Source organism: Cnephaeus nilssonii, assembly GCF_951640355.1.
Source record: "Cnephaeus nilssonii genome assembly, chromosome: X".
In the NCBI taxonomy this organism is placed as follows: Eukaryota; Metazoa; Chordata; class Mammalia; order Chiroptera; family Vespertilionidae; genus Cnephaeus; species Cnephaeus nilssonii.
Genome location: NC_137071.1, coordinates 90,001,740 through 90,018,903, shown reverse-complemented (window position 1 = coordinate 90,018,903; position 17,164 = coordinate 90,001,740). Strand labels below are relative to the sequence as shown.

Below are 17,164 nucleotides of genomic sequence, written 5' to 3'. Positions count from 1 at the left end.
CCTATATTTTCTTCTATGTAACTTATTGTTTCAGGTCTTATATTTAGGTTTTTGATCCACTTTGAATTAATTTTTGTACAAAACTATAATCAGTTTCATTCCTTTGTATGTGGCTTTCCAGTTTTTCCAGCACCATTTTATTGAAGAGACTATCTTTGCTCCATTGTGTTTTTGGCTCCTTTGTCAAAAATTTTCTGTCCATATACATGTGGTTTTATAGCTGGCTCTCTATTCTGTTCCATTGATCTGTGTGTCTGTTTCTCTGCCAATACCTAGCTGTTTTGATTCTCATAGCTCTGTAGTATCATTTGAAGTCAGGTAGTGTGATACCCTCAGCTTTGTTTTTTTCCCCTCATGATTGCCTTGGCTATTTGGGGTTCCATACAAATCTGATTTCTCATTCTATTTCTTTAAAAATTGACATTTGGATTTTGATGGGGATTGCATTACATCTGTATATTGCTTTGGACTCATTATATTTTTAATATAATAAAGAAACTAGTTATTTAAAGGAAACTCTTACTACAAATTTTTAAAAAAAACAAAATGATTTTTCTGCTTCTTCCTGATTCCCTCTCTACCTGTCCAATTTTGACTCATCTTCAAAGTGTAGCGCCATTAATACTTCCTCCAGAAAATCCTCCCTGAGAGCTTTTCTCCACTCCTCAATAACTATAAATGCTCATGTCCTCTAAATTTCCATAAACCTTCTCTATACCTCTCATATGGTTGTTTGCATTTTCCAGTGATGTATGTTCTTATCTCAGCCCTTCTATTAAGCTGTCTTGCTCACAAGCCAGTCAATGACATTATTTCTTTCCATGGTAAAAAATACTTTAGTTCACATTTTTAGCAGATGAGATTGTCCTAGATTTTATGAGGCCTGGCTTTGCCATCAACTAGTTATATGATATTGGACAAAAAGCATTACTTAAAGCCTCAGTTTCCCTTTTCTGCAAAATGAAGGCTTTGGGTTAGATGAGTTTGAAATTGCCACCAGTTCTTGCTTCCGGGAGTCTAGGGTTATTATTTTTCCTATTTTTCATGGGTGTAATATAATTTTGGTTATTAAATATACTTCCTAAAGAAGGAATTTATTTCTATATATGAAAAAATAAATTCCAGAAATACATGCCCTCTGGCATATACCTAATGCTACATAGTAGAATAAATGATTTTCACCTGTTCTGAAGCATACCCTTGTTATCTGGATGACACCTGACTTATATTGTAATTCAGTTAACTTCAACTTTCCAGGACATAATCAAGAAAAACCAATGAATAGAAAAACAATACTTTCCAACGTCCACCTTTCAAAATTAATTATCTCCCAATAATTAAAATGTGTATTTCACAATCCATGCACCAAGAAACGTGTGCTTCCCTTTCAGAAGTGCCTCAGAGACCATGGTCAATAGCTTGGTACTCTCTGTTCCTGTATACAGACCTCACAAGCAGGCTCAGCCTCCCAGGCTATGGGACCAATCAAAAAACCAAAAAACCAAGGACAGTCAGCTTGGGAAGAACTCCAAAACTTATACTGGAGGCTGCATGGCAGAGCTCCGAAAGTCAGGTGATGGTATGGTAGAAAGGTAAGCTAATTACACACACAGACACACACACACACACACACACACACACACACACACACACACCCCAACCCTCGATTTTAGCTTGGTTACTGTTATACACTAGTGGCTCCCTCAGTCAGCAGAACCACAGCAAAGTGCTCATCTACCCAATCACTAAGGAAGGTTTTGGTTAATTAGCTAAAAAAAGAACCATCTGTTCCATGGATTTAAATATGAGAGGAATCTTCAAGAAATTGGGTGCTTTTAGAATGGAGTGAAGGGTAATCTGGAGCCAGAGACATACTATATATATATATATGAAGAGCAGATCTCAATGCAAGTTCAGAGAAGAACTAATTAATGATCTCACCACATCTGGCAGCTGCCATAACATAAATCTGCTCTAGGGTGCAAGGTGAAGTGTTTTGGTCTACCTACTGTCCTCCATCATGCAACCCAAAGAAAAAGGCCTAGGTGGTTGGGTGTCCTCATAAGCATTTCTAGAAAAGAAGATTGGGGACAAGTCACTAAAGTTAGAATCAGATTCTTCGATTTGGGTCTGCATTATTTTCTCTAAGTTATGTAATTAGCATCCTTCTCTAAAAAATGCCAAGCTTCCCTCAAATGAACATCAGTTAGAAAGGAGCGTGAGATAAATTAGTCCATTGCTGAGGATTGCATCTTTCCTCAATCAAAGTCCAGCGGCCTTCTAATCAGACATAAGAAAACTCAGGCTTGACTATCCTAGAGGGTCAGAGACTTAGACCCATGAAGTAGAACAGGGAAAATGGCATGCAGAAAGGTGGGAAAGTAGATGTGAGTCAGTTTGGAGAGAGCCCTGTGGGACAAGTTAAGAAAATTATATGTCATTCTCTAGGCAGTGGGGAGCCTTCAAAAGTGATCCTTGGGAAGTAGCTCATAAGGTGCATCTGGGGACAATGATGAAGAAGAGCAGTCCAGTGTGAAGGCCACTGCAGCAGGCCAGCCATGAATGTTTTATTAAAGAGTGTCAAGACTGCTTATTCAAATAAACCCCCATCATCCTTGGAGAATTCTCTGTAAATCCACTTGGGAAGTGACACTGGAGTGTAAAATTGAAACTTAGAAAAAGAATTCACCTATTTGGACTGACAACTACAAATCTGAGGGATTTTGCACCTAACCATACAGGAAATATCAGACCAAGATACTGGTGAATCATTTGCTTTTATAGGGTATTAATTACTGGAGAACACAAAACAAGAATAAGATTGCTATAGTAAGATGCTAATAGTGTAACAGCCCACTGGCCTCATTCCCCACTCTGTCATACAGCTTTTCAGGAATTTCAGAGCCTATTATCAGCACGGTTTAAAGGCTAATGAAGAAACAACCTTTTTTGTAAAGCAACAAAGAACAGAATTTGAAAGCAGATTCAGGAAAATACAAGAGGAAAAACTTGGTTCCGTGAAAGGCATACTTTCCTATGAACATGCAGGGTTTTTCTTTTCTTTTTATTTTTTTCTTTCTTTCTTCTTCTTCTTCTTCTTTTTTTTAATACTATAGGTTGCTTCGCAACCTTTAGAGCCTGTGCTTTCTCAATGCCTGTTCTGTGTTCAGCACTTTGTTAAATGCACCATGTGTGGTTAACTGGGGCAATTTAGTATAAAAAAATTCTAAGAAAAATGAAACGCAAAGCAAGAGAGTTCAGGGCAGTTTTACTGTATGCTTTCTAGACTTCTGAATGAATATTGAGGTTACTCTCAAATGGAACATGATGTACTCGTTTAAATCCTCCTGAGGGAAGTGATTGTGAAGAGTGTTCAAGGCAATTGCTGTATGGAGGAAAAGAGGAGAGAAATCCATATCCAAACAGCCCTCCCAAAATGTGATGTTCATGGCATTGAAAAACGGGTATTTCATAGGGTGACAAAGTGATGCCAGTTAAGCAAATAGCAGGAAGAGAAAACTTGGAATCCTGCCACTGATGCTTATAAAATCTTGTGGCTTTGAGCAAGTCACTTTATGCTTCAGAACTGATTTTCCCATGTGCAAAAATTAGATAATAATCCCTTCCTTGTCTACAGTACAGAATGATTGGTAGGCTCCAAAGATATAATGTAGGGAAACATGCCCTGTTTATGCTGATTTTAATAAATATGAGCATCATATATTTTCTCGCTAGTAAACTGTAAGTAGCTTGCATTTTATTCAGTTTTTTTAATTGTGAGCACTAATAGTGTGTCTGACATTTATTTAGTGATTTAACATTTAATTAGCTCCCTGCACTTCACAAGTACAACATTGAATAGGAGAGAAATGATAATGCTTTGTTTATATATTATATTTTGGGCACTTCATAACTGCTTGTTAAATGAGTGAATGGAAGATGCTATTTTCTCTTTAGAACTATTAAACTGGAGTTATGAAACTTTTGGAAGCCCTGCTACCCTACTCATTACCTTCTCTCATACTCTAACAGCTTTGGCCCCTCTCTTGGTCTTCTTCTACATTCCAAAATGTCCATAATCTTGAGTGACATTGTCATCTGTGAAAATGATCCAACTAGCACCCTGATCTAAGTTTCCTGACCTCTTTATCTCTAGTTCCCCATCTACCCCATCACAGCCATAATGACTCTGGAAGTTATCATCACTCACATCTATTCCACCTTTGAAATCAAACTCATGAGGCTTACTACCTGACTTCCTTAATTTCTAGCTGGCTAATTCACTTATTTCCAGTATATCAGTTTTTCAACTCTCTCAGTATTTCCAATCAATGACACTTCAGTTTTCTTATCCATTGGCTCTCTCCTCTTATCTTCACTTTCCCCTTCCCCAACTTAGCTCCCCAAATGTTCTATCACTTTATCCAATACTAGTTTTAGGCCATGGCATGTAGTGCCCTACTCTAGTTCCATGCCTCAGGAAGATCCAGGCTTTGCAGCACCTTCACGATGTTTTATGTTTCCCTCCAGTGCCTGGGACCAGCCAGAGACAGCAATTCTTTTTAGGCAGAATGCCCAAGTTTGAACCAGGGATCTCATGGGTTTCAATTCATATTTCTTCTCTCTGACCCTATATCCCTCACATGGGGATAACAAGATGCCACAAGGAACCCCAGGTATCATACCTATAGGTTTTCCTAAGGTCCCATGGCTAGGCTTTGGTTATAAGTGTGAGTCCTAGTGAGAAGATGCCTCCACTGACTGGCATAGCATTTCTTTCACAACATTGGGCAAGATTAAGAAGCCATAATGATGCTGATGTGCTGATTTTATGTGATACTCACAATGGGCACAGGATGAGTTCAGGGCTCTGAACTCCTGATGGTCCACTACTGACCCTTGGGTTTGTACCATGTGTGCACATTCAGATTTTGGTGACACATCCTATCTATAACATTCAATGGTGAGGAAAAGTGGTGACAGGTGTCATTTATCCTGTGTACCTTCTCTTTCCCTAGCCAACACTGCTGGCACCCAGAGCATCACTACACCCTTTCTGCAGGCTTCATGCCATTTGTCAAGCTGTTTTCTGGGGGTGACAATGCCTGTCTCTTCTGAGGGCTTTTGAGACCATTACTCTGTATGACCAACATAACTTTGCAGTTAATATCCTTTCTTGCCTTCAATCAATATGGCTATGTGCTCTCTCAGGTTGGTCTTAAGCCTGCCAGAAGATGGGCAGACTTTTTTTTACATGAATGGAACAACTCATCTTCATGCTTTGCCAATGGACTCCTTGCCTGTTCTCCCTTCTGGTGGCAGTATGTGGAATGCAGGGGTATAGTCAACATATAAAGAGATCCCATTCTGCAAGTTCAGCATGGCTCAGTGGTTGAGTATCAACCTATGAACTAGGAGGCCACGGTTCCATTCCTGATCAGGGCACATGCCAGGGTTGTGGGATCAGTCTCCAGTAGGGGACATGCAGAAGGCAGCTGATCAATGATTCTCATCATTGATGTTTCTCTCTCTCTCTCTCTCTCTCTTTCTCTCTCTCTCATTCCTCTCTGAAATCAATAAAAATATGTATATATTTTAAAAAGAGATCCCATTCTAAGTATGCAGTGATTACATCCTAGGGAGCACAAAAGAGGACATTGTTGGAAGATATGCTGTTCTACATTTATGCTATAAAATGCCAAACAGTAACTCTAATATAACCAGAAAAAAAATGCTTATCATTTACATCTTTCTACATACTCTGGGAGAGGTTTGCATTTGTAGTCATCATCAACAAAGCAGAGTAATAGTGTCTGAGAGTCTATTGGAAGCCGACGTCCCTCTGTGGCCCAATAGATAATGGGAGCGTCATGAATAATGGTGTAGGCAGCATTAAATTAATAGTATAAGGGACACGCAGAGCCAATATCTAGGTTGTTCCAATATCAGCAGGTTCTTAAGATCCATGGCATGTGAGTAATAATAAAAGCAATACTTTATTTTCTTTCCATGAGAGATATGAAATTATCCATGCGTGCTGTAGTGTCCCAGTGGAGGGAAAGGAGGCCAAACCCACTCAGACCAGCCTTCTGGAGAGCTCCCAAGAAAGGCCTGGTTGAGCTTTGGACAGGGGTCTTTATTACTCTGGAACAAATTTCCTTATGGATGATATCTTAATTGCTACAACATCAACAGAAACTTTAGGAAACAAAGTATAATCTGGGCTTCATTTGAAGGGCTAGGGACATGAGTGCTGTTTTTATTATTTCTTAAAGCTTATAAGAAGAGAAAATCATATATGGACATGTATTTGGCGGTGTGGAAGAGTGTTATTTCTATTTTTCTACTATGGCTAGATATTTGAATGTTTAGAGATAACTCCATTCTCCTCAATGGCAATCTATTAAAGTGATGATAAGTTATAAGGCTTCCAAGTACTTGCTATCAGTTAGTCCCCTCTAGAATGGAATTCCATGAGGGCAGAGACCTTGAGTGTCTTCTTATTGCCACATTTGCTCTATTTAGGACAGTTCCTTGCACACAGTGAACTGGACCTTCTATAAATGTTAGCTCAATCAATGAATGCTTGGAGACTTATTGCTCAGGATAGCAGAAGATAGAGATGGAATGCTCAAATTGTCCCATAAATATGAGCACCTTGAAGGACTTTGAATATGGCAGAGAAAAGGGGAAAACAATTGCAAAGATGGTCAGTGATTCTTAGGAGAAAATAACTGGAAAAGTGGTAAAAAACAAAACATGTTCTCAGATGTCAATATCCCAATGGAGCATTGGGTATGAGGAGAGCAGCACTGATACTTAAAGATAAGGCAATAAATATAATCTCATAGATGTCACCAAGATGTGAAGTGATGTGACTCATGGCTGGAAGCAACTTTGAAAATGCAAACTTTGTCCAAAAGGAGCAGCTCTGGTAGATAAGGAGACAGGAGAGCATTTAAAGCTTGCAAATATCCAGGCTCCTAATGCTAAAGTTCAATGAAAGGCCAATGGGCAGAAGCAAAAGCCAGATAGTGCCTTGCACATTGCTGCCTCAGTCCATGTTTACTCTGTGGATAAATGAGTGAATATGTGATGAAATCCTCTTATGGGAGCAGAGCACCAAATACCTAGTTTTTGGGAGGTGGTAGTTATTATGTGGATTTTAAGACAGCCATATAGGCAAGGTCCAACAGTGATGGGTGGCTGGCAGCTCCTTAAGCCCTCTTTACTACATGTTCTATAAGACTGCAGCACGTGACCCAACTTATTGCTTCTTTTTCATCCCACCAAATTTTTCCTCACATCTGCTGTAGATACTGGCCTAGCTACCTTCCTAGACCTGACAACCCTATCCAATCCAGGTGCTACAAAGTTCCAGAAGGTCCATCTTCTGGAAATTTTAGGGCTCCTTATCATACTCCAGCTGAGCTGGAAGAAATTTGAGTTAGCCTCTAATTGTCATCAATAATTATTTTCTGAAATGAATCTAATCTATCCCCTTCATCCTAACAAGTCTCCCACACTCACACATAAAGGTGAAGGTATCAACACCTGGAGAACAGAGGGCACTTGTCAAAGTTCCATGGTGAAAGAGTTGGGACCAGAGTCCCAGGTTCCCAACTCCTGAGCTAGTACTTTTCACTATCTCTATGTCATTTCTTTTGGCAACTGCTAGTCTTCTCTATTTACTCTGGCTTTCACTCCACAACCAGTATATTTTATAAAGCTTTCTTACTTGTGTCACTTATTTCCTCCTTCCTCCTTCCTCCTTCCTCCTTCACACTACCCACATCATATCTTCAATAGATTCTCCTTAACAATGTTATTTGTCTTCTGCACTGTTATTCTCTCTTTCCCTGGAATATTTTCCTTTTAACAAAGAAACTTGGTATCTTTAGTAGAAGTGATCGGCAAAGTCAGCAAAAAGTCTTAAAGTTGATACTTTATGTAAAGGGGGTGTGTGTGAGCAGGCTTTATATTCACTATTTGCATTTAGTGTGCCAATCTGGGAAAAGTACTATAAGTCTTTGGGAAGTAGGCTAAGATGTTACTTAATTTTCCTAGTATGCTTTTCCTTCAAAGATACCAAAATCCTCATTTGTACCCATTCAATAAATGAGTATGTTGAAAATTTAATGCCAAAGATTTGAAAGACTGGTTTAAATCCCCTGGAAATACATCTGAGTAAATTTCAGGTTGTGATTTAAATGTGAAAAATAAAACCATAAATATGTAGAACATAAAAGTAAATATTTTTATGCTCTTGCAGTGCAAAAGGCACCTTTTTTCTAGTATTATTTTAAAGACAGGTACCATAAAGTAAAAAAAAATGATAGATTTCATATAAATCTACAGCTTTTGCACAGCACACAAAACAAAAAATTCTGAAAAAAAATGCAACATGCACAACAAAACGTTAACAGTCTTAATATTTTAAAACTCTTAAAAATCTCTAAGAAAAGATAAATGATTCAATAAAACAACAAAGATCATGAATGGAAATGTCATAAAAATTAATAAAGTTTTAAAAGGCTTTTCAATCAAACTACTAATCAGAGAAATGTAATGTTGGTTTCAGTATAGATCAGTGCAAACTTTCTGCAAGCCAATCTGGAGAAGTGTGTGAATCAGACAAACATGGGGTGGGCAAAAGTATGCGAAACACTGAATTTATTTTTGTATTACTTATTTATTTCTTTAATAATTTACTTATTTATTTATTATTGTGTTATTTCTTATTATTATTAACCAACTTTTGCCCACCCCTGTATGTAAAGCACCTTGTTTATAAAACACAACATATTAGAAAAAAATTGAATGTCTATTAATGGGATTTAGTTAATTAAGCTATTGGTGTACCAAGACAAAGGACTATTATAGATGTGTTAAAATTATAATGTAAATATTTTATACTGACATCAAATGATGTCCTCAGCATATTATTAAGTGAGAAAAATTAGCTTATAAAAACAATATAAATAAAATAAACTTCATCATAAAAAAAGCTTATTACATATGTTAAAATCCTCCAACTACATCAAATTTTTAGTTATAATATATCTAGTGTGATTTTCATGCCTCTCTTTATATTTTTCAAATTGTCTGAAAAATTTTGATGATAATATTTACTCTATTTTATTTAAATAAATAAACTTCCTTATAGTGCTGATGCATGTCAGGCACTGTTCTGAAAATTTTACACGTATTAACTCATTTTCTCCAAACAGAAAAATGTAGTAAAGTATTTCCATGTGGTGGGTAAAGTGGAGGGGAAGCATCTCAGAAGTGAGGGGATGCTGGATAATGAGATTCTTATAGAAGAAATCCACCATGTTTTGACTCAGCTGTCTCCTTTTAATGAAACAACAAGGTCAACAGGTCATGGGAGACCCATTCCTTTGCCTTTCTCTGATTCCTTTCAATGATGGGACAACTAATTAGCCATTAAGGATTAGCCAAAGAGGGCTTAAGCAGAGGAGCATGTTGGAGCCAGGGGGGTGGACAGGTGGGGGGTGGGCTTTCAGTGTCATAGGCCCAGCCTTGATTCTGGGCTCCACTACTTAGGAGCTGTGTGATTTGGGGGAAATTGCTTCATTTTTCAGAATATCAGTTTCCTCATCTGTAAGCATTTTTATACAATAAGATTATTTCTTTCCTAAATTTGAGCTCCCTCACTTTTCCCTCTTCTTTAAAGAGCTAGGAAGGCTGGCTTCCATCCTTCCTAGAGCATCCCAATACCCTCTGATTTGGGCTACCAGGGCCCCAGAAAGTTTTATATTCATTTTGGTGGCTGGGTTACCCCAGAATAAACTGTGAAGGCAACCTTTGATTATCTGCTGGAGTCTGGAATTACTGATCCTTGGTCTTGGAGTTCTAAATGTTTTACATTTTCATGTGTGTTTGTTGTCCTTCCTGTTAAAATGGCCCAGGAAGCACTATCAATAAACAGGGTGTTTGTTTACCTCATGAATAATCTGCTTGGTACATTTATTCTCTGGCCAGAAATGCCTCTGAGGATGGATTCCTTTTGCAAATTATCAGCAAACTCCAAATTTTTCTCAGTCCTCTCAATCTCAGCCCCGAAATGTCTAAGAACCTCTCCTCCCAGACTCCCCCACCCCAATTTTAATCTCTCCCCCTCTCTTGACCTTATTATCTCATACTTTTGAATATAATACCAAAATTTGGAGCATAACTGGCAGGGCTTAGGGCCATGGGTTTGGCCCAGCCCTATCTCAAGACTTGGATTTAGTGATGAGGAAGCCTTCTAGACTGTCATATATAGCAAGTCTCTTAAAGAGCAGCACTTCCTTCATTGTACAGATGGCAAGACTGAGGTCCAGAAAGAAGCAGGGTCTTAACAAAAGTCTTTTGAGTTAATAGTGGAAACAGGACTGGTTCTAATGACAGCACAGAATAATTTTATCAGTGTCAGCTTAGCCCAACTCTACTTTTTTTGTTTATTCAACAAATATTTATTGCAGGCCTACTTTGATTCCACTACTAGGGATACAGCAGTGTCCACGATATACAGGGTTCCTGTTTCCACAGAGCTCATAATATAGTAGGAATGAGACTTGAGTCCCCAGATAGTTACAAGTGGTGGTGCATCATGGTAGGTAGAGACACGGACTCTAGAGCTGCTCTGGTCCATGTTCCGATCATCCTCTGCCACTTAATAGCTGTGTGAATTGGAGCAATTTCTTTAACTTTTCTGTATCTTGGTTTTATTATCTCTAAAATTGAGATATTAATAGGGTTTTGTAGATAAGTATCTTAAAGCAATGTCTGCCATACAGTAAATGCTAAAAAGTGTTAGCTAGTACAGTATAATCACTATGAAACCAAATAGAGAAATTTGCTAAGAAGTCCACTTTAAGTACCCAAAGTGGGTGTTTAGCATCTTAACTAGAGCCATCAGAAGGTAGTGGAAAGCCAGGGATTAGCAGAAACAGGTTCCATTCAAGCCCCTTCTTAATGGTCTATAGGAATCTGGAAAGGGCTCCAGCACTGGCTTCAAGTCCCAGGTGACCTGGTCAAATGCTTTCACCTCTCATGCTCTAGTTGTCATAACTATGGTAGAAGGAAGTACATCTGAATGACCTCTGTCATTGCTGTCAGCTGAGTGAAGGAGAATTATCACAGCCAGGTTAAAAGACTATGGGAGAAATCACTAAGCAGATTTACTCTTTAATCTGCTCAGAAGCCATTCTTGCTATTTCTTATTCAATGAATTCTCTTTTATATAACTTGGTGCTTTTCAAAAGATGCTTATGAAAGACTCTAGTAAGGCATAGTGTTCATGACTTTCAACAATTACGTTTTATAATTTCTTTACCTCTAGACCACCTTTGCAACTGGTCTTATGAAGACAATTTGGATCATTAAATAACTCACTTCTTTGAATCATCCTGGCATTGTTTTTCTGTTCAATGAGCATTTTAGAATGCTTAACACAATCTCCCGTGAAATCCAGTTTTGTTCTTATGCAGCTTACCTTGGAGACTAAGAACACCTTGAGAGTAAGAACACAGCTTTTTCCCTGTGAACCCCTCAAAGTGCTTACCACAGAGCCTTGAAAAGCCAAAGACCAAGGTAACTGTTTATGATAAGTTCTATATGGCAATGATTCTTGAAGTGTTGGCCACCAGCATTAGAGTCACCTGGGAGAAACTGATTTGAAAATGTAGATCCAAGGCTTCCTCCCTACCTACATGAATCAGAATCTTGGAAGAGGAGGAGCAGTAGTCTGCATTTTTAACAGGTACTCTAAATAATTTGAATGCATCTTACAGTCTGAAGACCACTGGGTTAGACTTTCTAAGTATTTAGTTGAAGGCTCAGTGGGACAGCAATTCATTTTCTCAATTGTCAGCTAGAGAACTTATCTATGAGTTTTAAGGTCCTGTTCAGCTCTAATATGTTCTAAATCTAAGAATAAAATTTTGGAAAATCTTTTTGTCTTTCCAACTTCAACAAATTACTTCCACGCACATCTCTGTTGAGTTGAGTTCTTAAAGCACACTATGGTATTAGATCCCTTCCAAGTGGCTTCACTGAGTTATTTGAGTAATTCTGGCATTGGGAAGAAGTCCAATAAATCATCAGCAAAATTCCACATGCCATCAGGGAATGAATAACTTTTTTTCTTCCTTCCTGGCCCAGGTTTTTGGAAGTGACTCTCTCCTTTCCATATGTGTCCAGAAGGAATGCATTTGAATGGAGAGTTTCCAGGTCCAGGCCCACTCATTACCACTCCCTTCCTGACCCTACACTGTTTCCTCCTCCCCTCTTTGTCAAGGTAAATGTTCCCACCTGCCTCAAGTTCTGATGGTGGCTCTCCCCTGGGCCATGTAGCCTCACATGGCTTCTCATCAATCAAACAGTCCAAGGTCCACATTACTGAGCATTACATTGAAGGCTACTAGTGACTTGGCCTTGCCATCCCTATCCCTAATGTGCATTTCCTTTCCACAAGCACCCTAGGTTCTACTTCAGTGTTTCTCAAAGTGTGATCCCCGGGGCTACTATCTTCAGTCACTTGAAAGTGTTTCTGCACCATGGAATTCTCACTATCAGAGTTCTAAAAATCTGCAAGTCCTAGATACTCCAAAGCTCTCTGTTGCTAGACACTATCATGTAGCTGTCCCCAAAGTCCCCATCATTTTTACACAAACTTTGGGAAGTCTTATTTCAGTTATACTTTCCTGACACCTTCTGTGGAGCCAGTGGGTGGTCAATGGAACAGAGCTAGCAGATCTCAATATCCTATTCCAAATAGCCCAAGATTCTAATGACAAGCCTGATATTCAAGTCTAAAGCACAGACCTTATGGAAGAGCCTGGAGTCAGAAGCCAGGCTGAAACAGGATTGGAAGAGGGACATGTTGTGAAGCAAGTCGCCAGCATTTACAATAAACAGAGCTGGATTACACTTGAGCCACTGTTATTGATTATGAGGTGCATAATTCTGAACAAGTCATTCCTCCAACTGAACACCTTTCACTGGCTTCCTTTAAATCTCTTCTCTCTCTCTCTCTCTCTCTCTCTCTCTCTCTCTCTCTCTCTCTCCCTCATATGAACAATTGTCTGACCTCAGTGGGCTAGTGCAGTTCCCACACATACTAATGTCTTTCAATTCTCCAAATCTTTTCAGTGCTCTATCCCCCGCCTGGAAGCTGTTGCTTCCTTTTGTCTGTCTCCTTTTCTGCTCTAAGAACTCTCTTCTGTGAATCTTTCCCTGACTCTCTCTATGGAATGAATATTCTTTTCTTTGGACCCATGGAATTTCCCCCCCCTCCTCCAATGGGTTTGGTGGTAGGATTTTTCTCTGTCTCTCTTCCCTCGCAGATACCTTAAAGGCAGCCTGACACCAGGACCCTGAACTCTGTCAGTATTCTCTGAAGCATTCACTGAGCCCAGAGGGACCACTCAAGAGACACCTGCTGAAATACAATATATACATGAAATAAAGCATATGTGAGATGAGTTGAGATGAGACTAAAGCAGATCAGATTATACCAGACCAGGTACAAATGTGATGTTTCTGGAAAATTAGGAGAGCAAAAAATAAGACCCTCAGCCTCCTTATTCAGGTTGGTGTGTGCCACCTCAAAAATGTTGTCTCTGCTTATCACTCTATCTGTGAGAGTGACTCAACCAACTTTGTTCATGATCCCTTCCACATCAAGATTGAAATCCCAAGTGGGCCTCAGGTTAGCTTGATAATCTGAAAATATGCATGAAGTCCAGGAATAAATTTTAAAAAGCTTTACCATAGTGGAGGAGTTGTCACAATGTTCATATATTTGAGTGCCCACATTTTACTCATAGATTCAGATTCTTTGGACTCTTACTTTAGACCGGTTCTAAAAAGCTAACAGTACTTACTATGGAGTCATTGTTGGCTCCTACCCCTCCCCTCCCCTAAATATAGATTACCCCTAATGTTCTTTTCTTGATACTCTTCTTCTCTCTCTTTACGCTCTTTCTCTTCCTCTTTTTTAAAAAATGAAGTTGGAGTTTGTCATTTTTAAAAAATATATATTTTTATTGATTTCAGAGAGGAAAGAGAGGAAGGGAATGATAGAAACATTGATTGGCTGCCTCCTGCATGCCCCACACTGGGGACCGAGCCCACAACCCAGACGCTCAGCCACTGAGCCACACTGGCTGGGCCATTCATTGCATTTTACTCAGGAAAATTCCTTTGCCTTCTAAGGTAAGTTACTTAGGTGTGGGAATGTGCTTTATTCCTCCTTGTATCTTTTCAGAGCAGGTATTGGCATTGTTTTGGCTCTGTTGATTCTCCCCTGGCTCCTGGTGAGTCTACTTAAGGAAGCTACAAGTGTGAAAATGACTCAAAATGAGCTTTTTCTAAACATTCAAAATTATTTTGTATTAGTTTCAGGTGTACAGCACCGTAGTTAGACAATCACATACTTTACAAAGTGTTCCCCCTGATATTTCCAGTACCCACGTGGCACCATACATAGTTATTATAATATTAATGACTACTATTGTACTTTACATCTCTGTGACTACTTTGTAACCACAAATTTGTACTTCTTAATTCCTTCACATCTTTCACCCAGTCCCTTGACTCCCCACTCTTCTGGCAACTGTCATTCTGTTCTTCTTGTTTGTTTATTTTGTTCTTTATGTTCCAAATATAAGTGAAATCATATGGTATTTGTCTTTTTCTGACTGAGTTATTTCACTTTCATGCTATCCCAAATGGTAAGATTTAATTATTTTTTATGGCCAAGTAATATTCCATATGTTCAAAGATTGTTACTTGATTATAAAAATGAAATACTTTGTTAACTCTCAGTTTCAACAGGATATTTTATTATGTAGGAAGTTGCTGTTAAGATAGCCAAGACATGGAAACAATCCAAGTGCCCATTAGTAAACAAGTGGATAAAAAAGTTGTGATACATATATATAATGGAATATTACTTGGACATAAAAAAGAATGAAATCTTACTATTTGCAATAGCATGGATGGACCTTGATGGTATTATGCTAAGTGAAATAAAGATGTGGAGAAAAGAGAACCCTCATGCACTGTTGGTGGGAATGCAGTTAGGTGTAGCCACTATGGAAAGCAATATGGAGATACCTCAAAATATTTTTTTAAAATATATTTTATTGATTTTTTACAGAGAGGAAGAGAGAGGGATAGAGAGTTAGAAACATCGATGAGAGAGAAACATCCATCAGCTGCCTCTTGCACACCCCCTACTGGGGATGTGCCCACAACCAAGGTACATGACCTTGACCGGAATCGAACCTGGGACCCTTGAGTCCGCAGGCTGACGCCCTATCCACTGAGCCAAACCGGTTTCGGCGAGATACCTCAAAATATTAAAAAAATTAGGCTGTTTTTCCTCTTCTCCAGGTAGTAATCTCACCTGTGGTTCCAGAGCATGCAGCTCAAATCCATGGACATTAACCCTGAGATGCTGACAAAATCCTGACCTGGCTGAAGATCACCAGCCAGTGGTGCTTCATGGAATTGCTGGGACTGGAGGAGGAGGCTTGGAGCTTGGAAACAGTACCAGCCTGCATGCTGCTGCTGCTGTTTCTACTCACTGACCAGTTTGAGAACTTTGGGGGAAAACATACTGAAGAACTGAAGGGACAAGAAGTAAGTCCTAAAGTGTACTTTATGAAGCGGACCATTGAGAACTCCTGTGGTATCATCCAACTTATACACACAGTAGCCAATAATTAAGACAAACTGGAATTTGTTTTTATGCCAATGATTCTCTATTTTCTTCAAGCCATTCAAGCAGCCCATGACTCCGTGGTGCAGGAATGCCAGTGTCAGGTAGATGGCAAAGTGTAATTTCATCCTATTCTGTTTAACAACATTGATGGCCGCCTCTATGAACTTGATGGATGGATGCCTTTTCTGGTGAACCATACCACTAGTGAAAAGAACCATAGCACCAGTGAAAAGAACTTGCTGCTGTAGGATGCTGCCAAAGTCTGCAGAGAATTTACTGAGCGTGAGCAAGGGGGAAGTTAGCTTTTCTGTGGTGGTCTCCTGCAAGGCCGCCTAGTGCCCTGTGGGAAGGGACTAAGCTCTTTTTCCCCTCTTCCCTTCACCATCAAAATATATCCCTACCAATGTAGTCTTAAAATGCTTTGGTACTCATAGAAAACAGCTGTTCTCCTTTGGTTCTATAGCTATACTCCCCCTCAACCACACCAGAGCTCAGCTGTTGATTGAGCAGTTTGGTATAAGCTTTAGATGGCAAAGCATTTCCCCCATTGTATGTCTCATACCTCAATAGCTAATGCCTTAAATGGCTACTTTGGTTTGTAAGTTAAAGCCTTGGATGTGGTTTAAATTGTTTGTCATTATAAGGAATAAAACTTTTCTGCTGGTAAAAGAAGTTAAACATGTCTTACGATCCAGTTATTCCACTTCTGAAAATATATACAATGAAACCCAAAATACTAATTTGAAAGAATATATGCACCCCTATTTTTATTCCCGTGTTATATACAACTAGAAGCCTGGTGCACAAAATTCATGCATGGGTGGAATCCCTAGGCCTGGCTGGCGATCAGGGCCAATCGGGGCCAGGCCGATCAGGGCTGGGCCAGAGAGGAGGTGATGGTTGCTGGGCCAGGCATGGAAGGAAGGGATGCTAGACGCCACCACCGCCATCATCGGCACCCCACCACCGTGGAGTTCCCCCCTCCCCACCCTCAGCTTCCTTCCCTTGACACTGCACCGCCACCACGGCAAGTGGGTGGCAGGCCAATCAGGGCCTGCCAACCAGGGGGAGGGATGAGGCACGGGAGCTTGGCTGCCGACCCCGGGGAGGGAGCTGGCCCTTGGCCTCCCTGGGAAAGAGGCTGTGTCCGCTGCCACCCACCCCCGGTTCCCCGTCCCAGCCTGGGGGCTGGGGGGAGGGACCATGGGAGGTTGGCCAGCTGAGGGAGGTTGGCTGTGGGAGCACACTGACCAAGAGGGGGCAACTCCTGCATTGAGCGTCTGCCCCTGGTGGTCAGTGTGCATCATAGCAATGGGCTATTCGGTCATTCCAGTCATTTTGGTCGCTTAGGCTTTTATACATATAGATAGCCAAGATTTGGAAGCAGCCCAAGTGCCCATCTGTTAATGAATAACCAATGGACACAGA

At 39.9% G+C, this 17,164-nt stretch overlaps 1 pseudogene across 1 annotated transcript; it reads left to right on the top strand.

Annotated features, from left to right (window-relative positions):
- The first annotated feature begins 15,433 nt into the window (after window positions 1-15,433).
- On the top strand, window positions 15,434-16,072 carry LOC307095156 (ubiquitin carboxyl-terminal hydrolase isozyme L1-like; annotated as a pseudogene). Its single transcript has one exon. The product of its transcript is annotated as a ubiquitin carboxyl-terminal hydrolase isozyme L1-like (transcript).
- The last annotated feature ends 1,092 nt before the right edge of the window (window positions 16,073-17,164 follow it).